General features: G+C 45.2%; 1 protein-coding gene across 1 annotated transcript in view; it reads right to left on the bottom strand.

Annotated features, from left to right (window-relative positions):
* LOC129827616 (X-linked interleukin-1 receptor accessory protein-like 2) overlaps positions 1–17,356 on the bottom strand; it is a 471,721-nt gene that overhangs the window by 406,019 nt on the left and 48,346 nt on the right. The window lies entirely within an intron of this gene.

The raw sequence follows: 17,356 nt of genomic DNA, 5'->3' as shown, positions 1-17,356 counted from the left end.
AAGAAAAGTTGATGAACAGCAGTTTTCAGACGAGCTACACCTGTATCCTCTCCAGCCCCCCTCTGTGAGATGCAATTTAAACTAGTGTTGGGTTGTCAAATCAAATCAAATTGTATTTGTCACATGCGCCGAACACAACAGGTGGAGGGAGACCTTACTGTGAAATGCTTACTTACAAGCATTCCCAACGATACAGAATATAACAATAAAATAACAAACAATGACAATAAGAGAAGAGAATTACAAATACACAAGAATGAAGCTACAGTATATACAGGGTCAGCTTTATACAGGGTCAGCTATATACAGGGTCAGCTATATACAGGGTTAGCTATATACAGGGTCAGCTATATACAGGGTCAGCTATATACAGGGTCAGCTATTTACAGGGTCAGCTATATACAGGGTCAGCTATCTACAGGAAGATATATACATGGTCAGCTATATACAGCGTCAGCTATATACAGGGTCAGCTATATACAGGGAGATATATACAGGGTCAGCTATATACAGGGTCAACTATATACAGGGAGATATATACAGGGTCAGCTATATACAGGGTCAGCTATATACAGGGTCAGCTATATACAGGGTCAGCTATATACAGGGTCAGCTATATACAGGGAGATATATACAGGGTCAGCTATATACAGAGTCAGCTATATACAGGGTCAGCTATCTACAGGGTCAGCTATATACAGGGAGATATATACAGGGTCAGCTATATACATGGTCAGCTATTTACAGGGTCAGCTATATACAGGGTCAGCTATATACAGGGTCAGCTATATACAGGGAGATATTTACAGGGTCAGCTATATACAGAGTCAGCTATATACAGGGTCAGCTATATACAGGGTCAGCTATATACAGGGAGATATACACAGGGTCAGCTATATACTGGGAGATATTTACAGGGTCAGCTATATACAGGGTCAGCTATATACAGAGTCAGCTATATACAGGGTCAGCTATATACAGGGTCAGCTATATACAGATAGCTATATACAGGGTCAGCTATATACAGGGAGATATTTACAGGGTCAGCTATATACAGGGTCAGCTATATACAGGGCGCAATATACTGGGTCAGCTATATACAGGGTCAGCTATGTACAGTGTTAGCTATATACAGAGAGTTATGTACAGAGAGATATATACAGCTTCAGCAACAGTATTTACAGGGTCAGCTATATTCAGGTTCAGCTATATACAGGGTCAGCTATATACAGGGTCAGCTATATACAGTGTCAGCTATATACAGGGTCAGCTATATACAGCGTCAGCTATATACAGGGTCAGCTATATACAGGGTCAGCTATCTACAGGGTCAGCTATATACAGGGTCAGATTTATACAGGGTCAGGTTTATACAGGGTCAGCTATATACAGGGTCAGCTATATACAGGGAGATATATACAGGGTCAGCTATATACAGGGTCAACTATATACAGGGAGATATATACAGGGTCAGCTATATACAGGGTCAGCTATATACAGGGTCAGCTATATACAGGGTCAGCTATATACAGGGAGATATATACAGGGTCAGCTATATACAGGGTCAGCTATATACAGGGTCAGCTATATACAGGGAGATATATACAGGGTCAGCTATATACAGGGTCAGCTATTTACAGGGTCAGCTATATACAGGGTCAGCTATATACAGGGTCAGCTATATACAGGGAGATATTTACAGGGTCAGCTATATACAGAGTCAGCTATATACAGGGTCAGCTATATACAGGGTCAGCTATATACAGGGAGATATATACAGGGTCAGCTATATACTGGGAGATATTTACAGGGTCAGCTATATACAGGGTCAACTATATACAGAGTCAGCTATATACAGGGTCAGCTATATACAGGGTCAGCTATATACAGATAGCTATATACAGGGTCAGCTATATACAGGGAGATATTTACAGGGTCAGCTATATACAGGGTCAGCTATATACAGGGCGCAATATACTGGGTCAGCTATATACAGGGTCAGCTATGTACAGTGTTAGCTATATACAGAGAGTTATGTACAGAGAGATATATACAGCTTCAGCAACAGTATTTACAGGGTCAGCTATATTCAGGTTCAGCTATATACAGGGTCAGCTATATACAGGGTCAGCTATATACAGTGTCAGCTATATACAGTGTCAGCTATATACAGGGTCAGCTATATACAGCGTCAGCTATATACAGGGTCAGCTATATACAGGGTCAGCTATCTACAGGGTCAGCTATATACAGGGTCAGATTTATACAGGGTCAGGTTTATACAGGGTCACCTATATACAGGGTCAGATTTATACAGGGTCAGCTATATACAGGGTCAGATTTATACAGGGTCAGATTTATACAGGGTCAGGTTTATACAGGGTCAGCTATATACAGGGTCAGATTTATACAGGGTCAGCTATATACAGGGTCAGATTTATATAGGGTCAGCTATGTACAGGGTCAGCTATATACAGGGTCAGCTATATACAGCGTCAGCTATATACAGCGTCAGCTATATACAGGGTCAGCTATATACAGGGGCAGATTTATACAGGGTCAGCTATATAGAGGGTCAGCTATATATAGGGTCAGATATATACAGGGTCAACTACAGTATATACAGGGGCAGCTATATATAGTGAGCAAAAGACAGGGACAGCTATAAACAGGGAAATATATAGAGGGTCAGCTACATATAGGGTCAGCTATATACAGGGTCAGATATATACAGAGTCAGCTACAGTATTTACAGGGTCAGCTATATACAGGGTCAGCTATATACAGTGTCAGCTAGTATTTACAGAGTCAGCTAGAAATGGAGTTTATAAAATATTTACTAACTAAACTAAAGTTACAAAAATCTAATCAATCAATAGGTAACACAAGAAATGTCCATAACAGTAACGAGTGTATACAGGGGGTAGCTGTACCGAGTCAATGTGCGGGGGTATAGGTTAATCGAGGTCATTTGTAAAGTGACAATGCATAGATAATAAACAGCGAGTAGCAGCAGTGTAAAAACAAAGGGGGCCGGGTGGCCATTTGATTAGTTTAGTTGTTCAGCAGTCTCATGGCTTGGGGGTAGAAGCTGTTATGGCCATTATGGGGGAGTCTTTTGGTCATAGACTTGGCGCTCCGGTACCGCTTGCCATGCTGTAGCAGAGAGAAGAGTCTATGACTTGGGTGACTGGAGTCTCTGACAATTTTTTGGGGCCTTCCTCTGACACTGCCTGGTATAGAGGTCCTGGATGTCAGGAAGCTTGGCCCCAATGATGTACTGGGCCGTACGCACTACCCTCTGTAGTGCCTTCCGGTCAGATGCCGAGCAGTTGCCATACCAGGCAGTAATGCAACCGGTCAGGATGCCCTCGATGGTGCAGCTGTACAACTTTTTGAGGATTTGGGGATCCATGCCAAATATTTTCAGTCTCCTGAGGGAGAATAGGTGTTGTCGTGCCCTCTTCACAGCTGTCTTGGTGTGTTTGGACCATGATAGTTTGTTGGTGATGTGGACACCAAGGATCTTGAAACTCTCGAGCCGCTCCATTTCAGTCCCGTCGATGAGAATGGGGGCCAGGACGGCCCTCCTTTTCCTATAGTCCACGATCAGCTCCTTTGTCTTGCTCACATTGAGAGGTTGTTGTCCTGGCAACACACTGCCAGGTCTCTGACCTCCTCCCTATAAGCTGTCTCATGATTATCGGTGATCAGGCCTACCACTGTTGTGTCGTCAGCAAACTTCATGATGGTATTAGAGTTGTGCTTGGCCACGCAGTCATGGGTGAACAGGGAGTACAGGAGGGGACAAAGCATGCACCCCTGAGGGGTCCCAGTGTTAAAGATCAAGGCTGGTAATACCATGCTGATGAATACAGATATCTCTCAAACATGTTATTGGTCTAGAAATATAAAGTGTAGTCATTGTAAAATATTATTTCCATTCAGCCATGTGAATTAGAGATCTCGCTGACAGAGAAATATAATTCAACAGTTTTCTCCCTCACTGCACTGTGTGAAAGCGTTACCCACAGCTGGAGAAGGAAGAGGAGGAGGAAGAAACTAATTTCAGCTGTTTCCACAAACAATAGAGGAATCTGAGAAATCACTATTTGTGGGTTGTCACAAACAGGAACAAATATCTCTCCAAAAACATTCTCTATCTGTAGAAATGGCTTTCTTTATGCTTATTTATTTTCTGCTACCGAAGGCAATTCTTTGTTAAAAGCTTTCCACTGACAGTTCTTTTTTAAAAACCCACTACATTTGTCTCTCTCCAAATAATCCATTCTCAGACATTGAGCGGTGGTGAAAAACAAGCCTTTACCATTGCACAAAAAAAGTTTAACTAAAATAACCTTCTGAATGTGAGTTCAAAACCTAGAACACACACACTCTCTCTCTGACACAAACACACACACACACACTCTCTCTCTGACACAAACGCACACATTCACACATGCAGGCATACACACAGACACACACACTCTCTCTCTCTGACACAAACGCACACATTCACACATGCAGGCATACACACAGACACACACACAAAAACACACACACACACACACACACACACTCTCTCTCTGACACAAACGCACACATTCACACATGCAGGCATACACACAGACGCACACACAAAAACACACACACACACACTATGGTGACCAAAAATGTCACCCTGTGCCTGCATCCAAACAGCTAAATCCATATCCTCATCAACGTCTACATAATATAGTGAATACACACATGGTTAATATAGGATTACTACTTCTCCTGTGGTTCTTGTTAAGCCTAGCTCACATTGGCACATTAACAGTATAGATATGTAACTTTCTTAACAGTTAGGGACTATGAAAACAATGGACTAAAGATAACAATGGTCTTCCTTTAAAGCCTGCTGTGTGAACAAGGTTTTAGTGCCCCTGCTTCCACTGCTTTTTTTCATTATTCCCCTGTAATCAGGGACTGGTTTAGACCCTGGAAACCGGGTGGGTGCAATTAATTATCAGGTAGAACAGAAATGCAGAAGTAGTAAGACTTGAAAAAACCTGTACCGAGAGGCCAACCCATTACCCTTCTCTGTTCCATTGTCCTATTGTGTTCAGTAAGTCCTGTAAATCCCCCCATCCCCCTCCCATCAGTACATCAGGCATCTGGAATGAGAAACATTATTGCCTTGTCTTGCTCTGGGTGGAGGGAGAGGCATGTAGCAGTCGCATTAAACCAGAGAGAGTGAGGAACAACAAATGTTAGCCCACATAGCTTTTTCTCTTTGAGACTTTTAAAGAGAGGGACAGAGAAGGGCAGGGGCATCATTTGATCTGTGGACCGAAAGCTGTGCTCGCCTCACTCTGACTTTAACTTCTACAGATTTTAGGAAGGGAGGTTTCTGTGTCATGCAGCGGAGCTGATGATCTCAACATGCATACTGTCACAGGACAGTGTACTACTGCTGCTGTCTTTTCTCTTTTACTCTTTTCTGTTTCCCAAGACTCCCATTATGAAAGAGATTAGATGCTGCCTGGCTTGATATAATGTGTGTATAGCCGGCCTTAGATGGCCATAACGGTTTGAACAAGAATCACGATTAACAAAAATAGGCTAAGAATGAACATGTAAAATTATGACTGTGAAATTAAATGTTTGCAAAACCAGTCATTCTTTCCTCAGTAAGAGCTAAACCAGCCATTCTTTCCTCAGTAAGAGCTAAACCAGCCATTCTTTCCTCAGTAAGAGCTAAACCAGTCATTCTTTACTCAGTAAGAGCTAAACCAGTCATTCTTTACTCAGTAAGAGCTAAACCAGCCATTCTTTCCTCAGTAAGAGCTAAACCAGTTATTCTTTCCTCAGTAAGAGCTAAACCAGTCATTCTTTACTCAGTAAGAGCTAAACCAGCCATTCTTTCCTCAGTAAGAGCTAAACCAGTCATTCTTTCCGCAGTAAGAGCTAAACCAGCCATTCTTTCCTCAGTAAGAGCTAAACCAGTCATTCTTTCCTCAGTAAGAGCTAAATCAGTCATTCTTTCCTCAGTAAGAGCTAAACCAGCCATTCTTTCCTCAGTAAGAGCTAAACCAGTCATTCTTTCCTCAGTAAGAGCTAAACCAGCCATTCTTTCCTCCGTAAGAGCTAAACCAGCCATTCTTTCCTCAGTAAGAGCTAAACCAGTCATTCTTTCCACAGTAAGAGCTAAACCAGCCATTCTTTCCTCAGTAAGAGCTAAACCAGTCATTATTTTCTCAGTAAGAGCTAAACCAGCCATTCTTTCCTCAGTAAGAGCTAAACCAGCCATTCTTTCCTCAGTAAGAGCTAAACCAGCCATTCTTTCCTCAGTAAGAGCTAAACCAGTCATTCTTTCCTCAGTAAGAGCTAAACCAGCCATTCTTTCCTCCGTAAGAGCTAAACCAGTCATTCTTTCCTCAGTAAGAGCTAAACCAGCCATTCTTTCCTCAGTAAGAGCTAAACCAGTCATTCTTTCCTCAGTAAGAGCTAAACCAGCCATTCTTTCCTCAGTAAGAGCTAAACCAGCCATTCTTTCCTCAGTAAGAGCTAAACCAGTCATTCTTTCCTCAGTAAGAGCTAAACCAGCCATTCTTTCCTCAGTAAGAGCTAAACCAGTCATTCTTTCCTCAGTAAGAGCTAAACCAGTCATTCTTTCCTCAGTAAGAGCTAAACCAGTCATTATTTTCTCAGTAAGAGCTAAACCAGCCATTCTTTCCTCAGTAAGAGCTAAACCAGCCATTCTTTCCTCAGTAAGAGCTAAACCAGCCATTCTTTCCTCAGTAAGAGCTAAACCAGTCATTCTTTCCTCAGTAAGAGCTAAACCAGTCATTCTTTCCTCAGTAAGAGCTAAACCAGTCATTCTTTCCTCAGTAAGAGCTAAACCAGCCATTCTTTCCTCAGTAAGAGCTAAACCAGTCATTCTTTCCTCAGTAAGAGCTAAACCAGTCATTCTTTCCTCCGTAAGAGCTAAACCAGTCATTCACCGTACCTTCACAGTGACTTCTGGGACAGAGTTTGTCTTCAACTTATTTCACTTGCTGTCAAGGACACAAAGATAGTTCCATTGTAAGTATTAAGTTGAACCTCTGCCACGAGTTACCGGGCAGAACAAACATGTAAATCAGGCTCTGGGATAAGACCAACATAAATCACAGGGACTGGACAGCAGCTTCGGTGCCTATTTTTTACTGCCCAGGATATGAGTAAAGGATACCAGGGCTCGCCTTCCTGAATTCAAACAGGATCCCTAGAGACAAAAGGACTGTCGGGGTGCCACTGATGAGAGCACAAGGCCAGACCTACAGATGTAGGATCTTAATTTGATCACCCTCTTGCAGAATAACTTTCCTTTAAACGCGTCCAACGTTTAAAACTCTACTGTATTTGATGTATGAAGAGGTTTCTGAAGTTTGGAATTTCCACTTTCAGACTCCCTTAAGAAGAAAAAACAGTAGCAACCCTACAAAAATGTCCTTTCATTTTAATCCACATAATAATTCACATTTCCTGTTGCTGCAGTATTATTTTCCTGCTGTAGCAAACTGTCTCAAATGAAGATCCTACATCTGTATGATACTGTATGCCTCTGCCTGTGAACAACCCACCCCCAGCCCTACAACGGAACAGGCGCCCTTTAAACACCACACACAGATCATCCATCTACTTACAGAACCATGAGACAACAACAAGATGCTATTTCTATCCAAAACAGTATACATGGTTTGCAGACTGCGGGCCATTAGGCCCTCTTTCCAAGTATCTGGCCATCAAATATTTAGGGGTTCCCACTTTCTAAAACTGTCCCATGAAGACACATGCTGTAGTACCCCGCTGAGCCCTGGTATGACAGTCTAGTACTGTGATGTCTAATTGGACTGATCTAACTGTAACACTTTCTCATCTCTCAGAATCAAGAGGATTGAGGTCTGCACACTAAAACGGATGCTTTTTCCATACGCCTTCATCTCATAAATCATTTTGTAGAACCTCTAAAACCTCTAACATGACAAAATCCCCAGGTAATGCCAAGCGTTAGTACTAACTGTAGTCTACAACAGTCATCCTTTTAAAAGGAACACTCACTAGTGCAAGAAATACGCTTTTCTGCTTAGTTCATTGAAATGTGAGGTATCGCTCCTTTCCCGAAGTATTTCTATAACCATATGTCCTCTTAAGGTTTTCAAAGTTAATGATCTGCTGGTTGGAGCATGTTCTTTAAGATGGGCAACAATTTCCAACGTGGAATTCACCACAGAAGAGATACAGCGGTTTGAAATCCCCCATGAATTCAGAAGTAAGTGAATTGTTAATTGGGGTGTAACGTGGCAGATTGACTCCATTCTAAAGCTCAGTGAGTCTACAGCCCTGCAGAGATTTGGTGGCTGTGTGACGGTGGTAGCCAGGCATTAGACCAGCCAGGCGGCAGACCATTCTTTGTGGACAACACAATCTTCAACCAGTCCCCTCTGAGAGACCAATGGTGTAGCCCACCGTCTCCCATGACCAGCAGTCTGGGCTGGGAGAAAAGCACCAGCAGTCAGATTGTACCACCATCTGGCCATTCCGCGCTCTACTCAGACCACGAAGAGTTGCTGTGTGCTTCAGACGGCTTTGGAGACAGAGGATCCAGCCATGCTCCTCAAGCACACAGCCACACGGCTACACAGCCGCACAGCAACACAGCCACACAGCTACACAGTCGCACAGCCACACAGCCACACTGCTACACAGCCGCACAGCAACACAGCCACACAGCTACACAGTCGCACAGCAACACAGCCACACAGCTACACAGCCGCACAGCAACACAGCCACACTGCTACACAGCAACACAGCCACACAGCTACACAGCCGCACAGCAACACAGCCACACAGCTACACAGTCGCACAGCCACACAGCTACACAGCCACACTGCTACACAGCTACACAGCCACACTGCTACACAGCTACACAGCCGCACAGCCGCACAGCAACACAGCCACACAGCCACACAGCTACACAGCCACACTGCTACACAGCTACACAGCCGCACAGCAACACAGCCACACAGCCGCACAGCAACACAGCAACACAGCCACACAGCCACACTGCCACACAGCCGCACAGCAACACAGCCACACAGCTACACAGCCACACAGCCACACTGCTACACAGCCGCACAGCCACACAGCAACACAGCCACACAGCCACACTGCTACACAGCTACACAGCCACTCAGCCACACAGCTACAAAGCCACACGGTTATACAGCAGCACAGATACACAGCAACACAGCTACACAACCAGACTAGAGGTCGACCGATTACGATTTTTCAACGCCGATACCGATTATTGGAGGACCAAAAAAGGCCGATACCGATTAATCAGCCATTTTTTTGTGTGTGTAATAATGACAATTACAGCAATCCTGAATAAACACTTATTTTAACTTAATATAATACATCAATAAAATCAATTTAGCCTCAAATAAATAATGAAACATGTTCAATTTGGTTTAAATAATGCAAAAACAAAGTGTTGGAGAAGAAAGTAAAAGTGCAATATGTGCCATGTAAGAAAGCTAACGTTTAAGTTCCTTGCTCAGAACATGAGAACATATGAAAGCTGGTGGTTCCTTTTAACATGAGTCTTCAATATTCCCAGGAAAGAAGTTTTAGGTTGTAATTATTATAGGAATTATAGGACTATTTCTCTCTATACCATTTGTATTTCATTAACCTTTGACTATTGGATGTTCTTATAGGCACTTTAGTATTGCCAGTGTAACAGTATAGCTTCCATCCCTCTCCTTGCTCCTACCTGGGATCGAACCAGGAACACATCGACAACAGTCACCCTCGAAGCAGCGTTACCCATGCAGAGCAAGGGGAACAACCACTCCAAGTATCAGAGAGAGTGACGTTTGAAACGCTATTAGCGCGCACCCCGCTAACTAGCTAGCCAATTCACATCGGTTACACCAGCCTAATCTCGGGAGTTGATAGGCTTGAAGTCATAAACAGCAGAGCTGCTGGCATAACGCACGAAAGGGCTGTTTGAATGAATGCTTACGAGCCTGCTGGTGCCCACCATCGCTCAGTCAGACTGCTCTATCAAATCATAGACTTAATTATAACATAATAACACACAGAAATACGAGCCTTAGGTCATTAATATGGTCGAATCCGGAAACTATAATCTTGAAAACAAAACATTTATTCTTTCAGTGAAATACGGAACCGTTCTGTATTTTATCTAACGGGTGGCATCCATCAGTCTAAATATTCCTGTTACATTGCACAACCTTCAATGTTAAATCATAATTACGTAAAATTCTGGCAAATCAGTTCGCAATGAGCCAGGCGGCCCAAACTGTTGCATATACCCTGACTCTGCGTGCAATGAACGCAAGAGAAGTGACACAATTTCACCTGGTTAATATCGCCTGCTAACCTGGATTTCCTTTAGCTAAATATGTAGGTTTAAAAATATATACTTCTGTGTATTGATTTTAAGAAAGGCATTGATGTTTATGGTTAGGTACACGTTGGAGCAACGACAGTCCTTTTTCGCGAATGCGCACTGCATTGATTATATGCAACGCAGGACACGCTAGATAAACTAGTAATATCATCAACCATGTGTAGTTAACTAGTGATTATGATTGATTGATTGTTTTTTATAAGATAAGTTTAATGCTAGCTAGCAACTTACCTTGGCTTCTTACTGCTTTTGCGTAACAGGCAGGCTCCTCGTGAGGCAGGTGGTAGAGCATTGGACTAGTTAACCGTAAGGTTGCAAGATTGAATCCCTGAGCTGACAAGGTAAAAATCTGTCGTTCTGCCCCTGAACAAGGCAGTTAACCCACCGTTCCTAGGCCGTCATTGAAAATAAGAATGTGTTTCTTAACTGACTTGCCTAGTTAAATAAAGGTGTAAAGAAAAACAAACATTTTTTTTTTTGCAAAATCGGCGTCCAAAATTACCGATTTCCGATTGTTATGAAAACTTGAAATCGGCCCTAATTAATCGGCCATTCCGATTAATCGGTCGACCTCTAAACCAGACAGCCACACATCAACACAGCCACACGTCTACACAGCAACACAGCAACACAGCCACACTGCTACACAGTGTGGCTGTGAGTTGAGTTGAGTAACACATCCCTCCAGTAACACATACCTCCAGTAACACATCGTTCCAGTAACACATACCTCCAGTAACACATACCTCCACATAGACTTGTAAGTCCCAAACTGCTGCGTTTCTTGCAAAAGTGAAATGGTTGCAATGAGCAATTCAGAAAGTAAGCAAAATCAAAGTCTAACCTGTGTGACACTGCATGGCCATTACATACTGATCTGTTTAACCCACGCAAACCCCAATGCCGTGATTTACAGTCATACTCTATACACAGAGTGTGTTGGCTGGTTGGCACACCGGGTCTGATAATGGATGCTCAAACACCTGTTCAGCAGTTCATTGCTCACCACATATCACTGTTACAGCACCATTTAAGAGTTATAAAAGACAGCAGGCAGAAAGCAGCTGAGTGGCTTGTTCATTGGATCCTTTGTATTGATTCTGGCCATTTCTCACCTTCCCGTTGTTACAGGGATACAGAGCTAGGCCAGAGTTAACCCTGCACCTGCACCCATTCAACACTTTACAATAGTGGTGCACGAACAAATGGGATCTTTTCTAAAGAACAGGTGAAGCTTTTATTCTAGAGATTCCCAAAATCACATGTCCTTGATTTAAAGGGGCAATCTGCAGTTCAAACCTATATCATTTCCTTTAAAAAATGGATGTACCAATCACACATTTCCCTTTAAAAAAACGAAATAATTGTAATGCTTATCTGTGTGAATTTGATAGGTTTACTAATAATGTCGTTTTTAAATAACTAATTGACTGACATAGGTTCAATTATTTGAATTCCATTTCCTTCGTTTTTTTCCTGTGTGCTTGATGCTCAGTTTTTTGTAGCAGATAAATCAGATCAGGTCCAAACAATATTCAACATAGTTTAGCGCAGGCAACGTGATAATTAACTACAATGACCATAATGCATTGCTCGCCCGCTTACTTGTCCGGTCTGTGTGGAGCAGACATGGAAATCTCGTTGATGGAGACAGAGAGAAGAGAGAACACGCGAGAGGGTTAGAAAGCAAATGGTGGGGCCTCCCAAGTGACGCAGTGGTCTAAGGCACTGTGCCACTACAGATTCTGGGTTCGAGTCCAGGCTCTGTCGCAGCCGGCCGTGACCGGGAGACCCATGAAGCGGCACACAATTGGCCTAGCATCGTCCGGGTTGGGGGAGGGTTTGGCCGGCAGGGATGTCCTTGTTCCATCGTGAACTAGCGACTCCAGTGGTGGGCCAGGCGCAGTGCACGCTGACACGGTCGCCAGTTGTACTGTGTTTCCTCCGACACATTGGTGCGGCTGGCTCCGGGTTAAGTGGGCATTGTGTCAAGAAGCAGTGCGGCTTGGTTGGGTTGTGTTTCGGAAGACGCACGGCTCTCGACCTTCGCCTCTCCCGAGTTCGTACGGGAGTTGCAGCAATGAGACAAGACTATAATTACCAATTGGATACCATGTAAAAAATATAATATATAAAAAATAAAATAAAACACCATTTGAAATTTTGCGACATTGGACCGAATCCATGTGGTGGGTCACATATATTGGACAAAAACGGACGAATGTAACTAAGGCTGGGAATGTCAATACAATCAGACTAGCAAGGGCAATGATCACAAGCCAGTCATAACGTGGCTAATAGGCTACTGTATCTATGTATATAGCTATTTATTTAGCAAGCTAAAAACACATACCAAGTTGCATGAACTCACTCTGTGTGCAATAATAGCGTTTAGCATGATCTCTGTACCCCACACATACAATTATCTGTATGTTCCATCAGTCAAACAGTGAATTTCAAACACAGATTCACTACAAAGTCACTGCAACGATACAGGGGTCCTTCCAAACTCAGTTGCCGGAGAGGAAGGAAACTGCTTAGGGATTTCAATTTCACCATGAGCCCAATGGTGACTTTAAAACAGTTAGAAATTAATGGCTGTGACAGGAGAACTGAGGATGAACAACAATATTGTAGTTACGCCACAATACTAACCTAATTGACAGAGTGAAAAGAAGGATACCTGTACAGAATAAACATTTGCATGCATCCTGTTTGCAACAAGGCACTAAAGTAAAGCAATTCACTTTTTGTCTTGAATACAAAGTGTTATATTTCGGGAAAATCCAATTCAATACATTACTGAGTACCATATTTCCAAGCATAGTGATGGGTGCATCATGTTATGGGTATGCTTGTAATCATTAAGGACTGGGGAGTATTTCAGGATAAAAAATAACTGGAATGGAGCTAAGCACAGGGAAAATCCTACAGATAAACCTGATTCAGTTTGCTTTCCACCAGACACTGGGAGATTAATTCACCTTTCAGCAAGACAATAACCTAAATCACAAGGCCAAATCTGCACTGAAATTGCTTACCAATAAGACAGTGAATGTTATTGGGTGGCCAAGTTACAGTTTTGACCTAAATCTACTTGAAAATCTATGGCAAGACCTGAAAATGGTTGTCGAGCAATGATCAACAACCAATTTGACAGAGTTGAAGAGTTGCGAAAAGAATAATGGGCAAATGTTGTACAATCCAGGCATGGAAAGTTCTTAGAAAGTGTTACGAGTCCCGCCGAGGATGGTGCCTCTTCCCGTTCGGGCGGCGCTCGGCGGTCGTCGTCTCCGGTCTACTAGCTGCCACCGATCCCCTTTTCTGTTTTCCTTTTAGTTTGTCTAATTTGTTTCACCTGTTGTGTGTTTAGATTAGGGGTTATTTAAACCCAGTTTGCCCGCTCCCTTTTGTGCGGGCTTGTTTTTCTGTTTTGTGTTTGTGGTGTGTATTTTGTGGATTTTGTTATTCAATTGACTTTGGACATTTCTCTTTACGCGCCCAGTGTTTAGTGTGGCGTCACCGGTTGTTAGGTGATTACGTTAAGGAAATAAAATTCCACTTTTTGAAAGAGATTCCTGCTCTCTGCACCTGACTCTTGTTTCCACCACTGGAATTGTGACAGAAGCCCGCACCTGAAATAATGGAGTCAGCAGAAGCAGCAACCACCCCTCTCCCATCGATGGAGGAGCGTGTCCAGCATCACACCGCCGTTCTCCATCGGATAGGGACGGCAATGGACATGATGATGGAGAGGATGGAACGATGGGAGAGGAGTGGTATCCCGACTACAACCCCAGCTCCTTCCCAGACGGCGCAACCTTCCCCATCAACGTCAGCATCAGGTTCGGGTGCATTGCGTCTTGCGCTCCCAAGGGAGTACGATGGAGCGGTGGCTGGGTGCCAGGGGTTTTTGCTCCAGTTGGAGCTCTACTTGGCCACTGTTCGTCCGACTCCCTCTGGAGAGGAGAGTGTTAGCCTCCTCATCTCCTGTCTGACGGGTAGAGCCCTGGAATGGGCTAATGCGGTCTGGAACGGCCCAGACTCTGTTCGAGACAACTACCCAGAGTTCACTCGCCGCTTTCGGGCCGTATTTGACCACCCTCAGGAGGGCCGAGCGGTGGGTGAGAGACTGTTCCACCTCAGACAGGAGACGAGGAGTGCGCAAGACTTCGCTTTGGAGTTCCGGACCTTGGCTGCTGGCGCGGGGTGGAATGACAGGGCCCTGATGGACCATTATCGATGTAGCCTTCGGGAGGACGTCCGTCGGGAGCTAGCTTGTCGAGACACTACGCTCTCTCTCGATGAGTTAATTGACATGTCTATACGACTGGACAACCTGCTAGCTGCCCGCGGGCGTTCAGAGGGGGTCCTGTCCGTTCCACCTCCCAGTCCTCCCGCTTCAACCCCGATGGAGTTGGGAGGGGCTGCATCTAGGGGGGCCAGAGGAGGTGGCTTCTCTTGCACCTATTGTGGCAGGAGAGGACACACTTCAGACCGGTGTTGGAGGAGCGCCTCTGGGAGTAGAGATGGCAGGCGGAATACTCCTCGATCACCCCAGGTGAGTAGGCACAAGACTCACCCAGAGCTTCCTGTCGGTCACATGTTTTTGGTTATTTTTTTTCCTGCGTTTTTCCCTTCTCTCCAGCATAAGGCGCTCGTAGACTCAGGCGCAGCTGGGAGTTTTATGGATCGCGGTCTAGCCCGTAAGTTGGGTATTCCGTTGGTGCAGATAGACCCTCCTTTCCCTGTGCACTCCCTAGATAGCCGACCACTAGGGTCAGGGCTGATCAGGGAGGCCACGATTCCGCTGGACATGGTAACACAGGGGGATCATAGGGAGCAGATTAGTTTCTACCTTATTGATTCACCTTGGTTTCCAGTGGTGTTGGGGGTTCCTTGGCTAGCCATTCACAATCCCCTCATTTCCTGGAGACAGGGAGCTCTTCAGGGGTGGTCAGAGGAGTGTTCAGGTAGGTGTGTGGGAGTTTCCATCGGTGCCACCTCGGTGGAGAGCCCAGACCAGGTTTCCACTGTGCGCATTCCCCCAGAAAATGCCGATTTGGCTATCGCTTTTAGTAAAAAGAAAGCGACTAAATTACCACCTCATCGACGGTGGGATTGTGTGATAAACCTCCAGGTGAACGCTGCACTTCCCAGGAGTCATGTGTACCCCTTGTCACAGGAGGAGACGTTGGCTATGGAGACATATGTCACGGAAGCTCTGAGACAGGGGTTCATTCGGCCCTCCATGTCACCCGTCTCCTCGAGTTTCTTTTTTGTGAGAAAGAAGGAGGGAGGTCTGCGTCCTTGCATTGATTATCGAGGTCTAAATTCAATCACAGTGGGATTTAGTTATCCGCTACCTCTCATCGCTACGGCGGTGGAATCATTCCACGGAGCACGTTTTTTCACAAAACTGGATCTTAGGAGCGCGTATAATTTGGTGCGTATTCGGGAGGGAGACGAGTGGAAAACAGCGTTTAGTACCACATCAGGCCACTATGAGTACCTCGTCATGCCGTATGGGTTAAAGAATGCTCCAGCCGTTTTCCAATCCTTTGTAGATGAGATTCTCAGGGACATGCACGGGCAGGGTGTGGTAGTGTATATTGATGACATCCTGATCTATTCTGCTACACGCGCCGCGCATGTTTCCCTGGTGCGCAGGGTTCTTGGGAGGCTGCTGGAGCATGACCTATACGTCAAGGCTGAGAAATGTGTGTTTTCCAAACAAGCCGTTTCCTTCCTGGGTTATCGCATTTCCACCTCAGGGGTGGTTATGGAGAGTGATCGCGTTAACGCCGTGCGTAATTGGCCGACTCCAACCACGGTAAAGGAGGTGCAGCGGTTTTTAGGGTTTGCCAATTACTACCGGAGGTTTATCCGGGATTTTGGCCAAGTGGCGGCCCCCATTACCTCACTGCTAAAGGGAGGGCCGGTGCGTCTACAGTGGTCGGCCGAGGCTGAGAGAGCTTTTAACCAGTTGAAGGCACGTTTCACTGAGGCTCCCGTGTTGGCGCATCCGGACCCTTCATTAGCGTTCATAGTGGAGGTGGATGCGTCCGAGGCTGGTGTTGGAGCCGTGCTATCACAGCGCTCGGGCACGCCACCGAAGCTCCGTCCCTGTGCTTTCTTTTCTAAGAAGTTGGGTCCGGCGGAGCGGAACTATGATGTGGGGGACAGGGAGTTACTAGCTATGGTAAAAGCCCTGAAGGTGTGGAGACACTGGCTTGAGGGGGCTAAGTACCCTTTTCTCATCTGGACTGACCATCGCAATCTGGAGTATATCCGAGAGGCGAGGAGATTGAATCCGCGTCAGGCGAGGTGGGCCATGTTTTTTACTCGTTTTAGATTTACGATCTCTTACCGACCAGGTTCCCTCAACACAAAGGCCGACGCGCTGTCTCGTCTCTATGACACGGATGACCGGCCCATCGATCCGACTCCCATCCTTCCCGCCTCATGTCTGGTGGCTCCGGTGGTATGGGAGGTGGACGCGGACATCGAGCGGGCGTTGAGGGTAGAACCTGCGCCGTCCCAGTGTCCGACTGGCCGTAGGTACGTACCGCTTGGTGTTCGTGATCGATTGATTCGGTGGGCTCACTCAATACCTGCTTCGGGTCATCCGGGGGTGGAGAGGACAGTGCGTGGTCTTAGAGGGAAATACTGGTGGCCCACCTTGGCTAAGGACGTGAGACTCTATGTCTCCTCCTGCTCGGTATGCGCTCAGAGTAAGGCTCCTAGGCACCTACCAAGGGGGAAGTTACAACCCCTTCCGGTTCCACAACGGCCATGGTCTCATCTATCAGTAGATTTTTTGACGGATCTTCCTCCGTCTCAGGGGAACACTACCATTTTGGTCGTTGTGGATCGGTTCTCTAAGTCCTG

This window comes from Salvelinus fontinalis, chromosome 29 (assembly GCF_029448725.1).
Source record: "Salvelinus fontinalis isolate EN_2023a chromosome 29, ASM2944872v1, whole genome shotgun sequence".
Classification (NCBI taxonomy): Eukaryota; Metazoa; Chordata; class Actinopteri; order Salmoniformes; family Salmonidae; genus Salvelinus; species Salvelinus fontinalis.
Note: the sequence above shows the minus strand (reverse complement) of the source record. Positions and strands in the feature narration are given on the sequence as shown.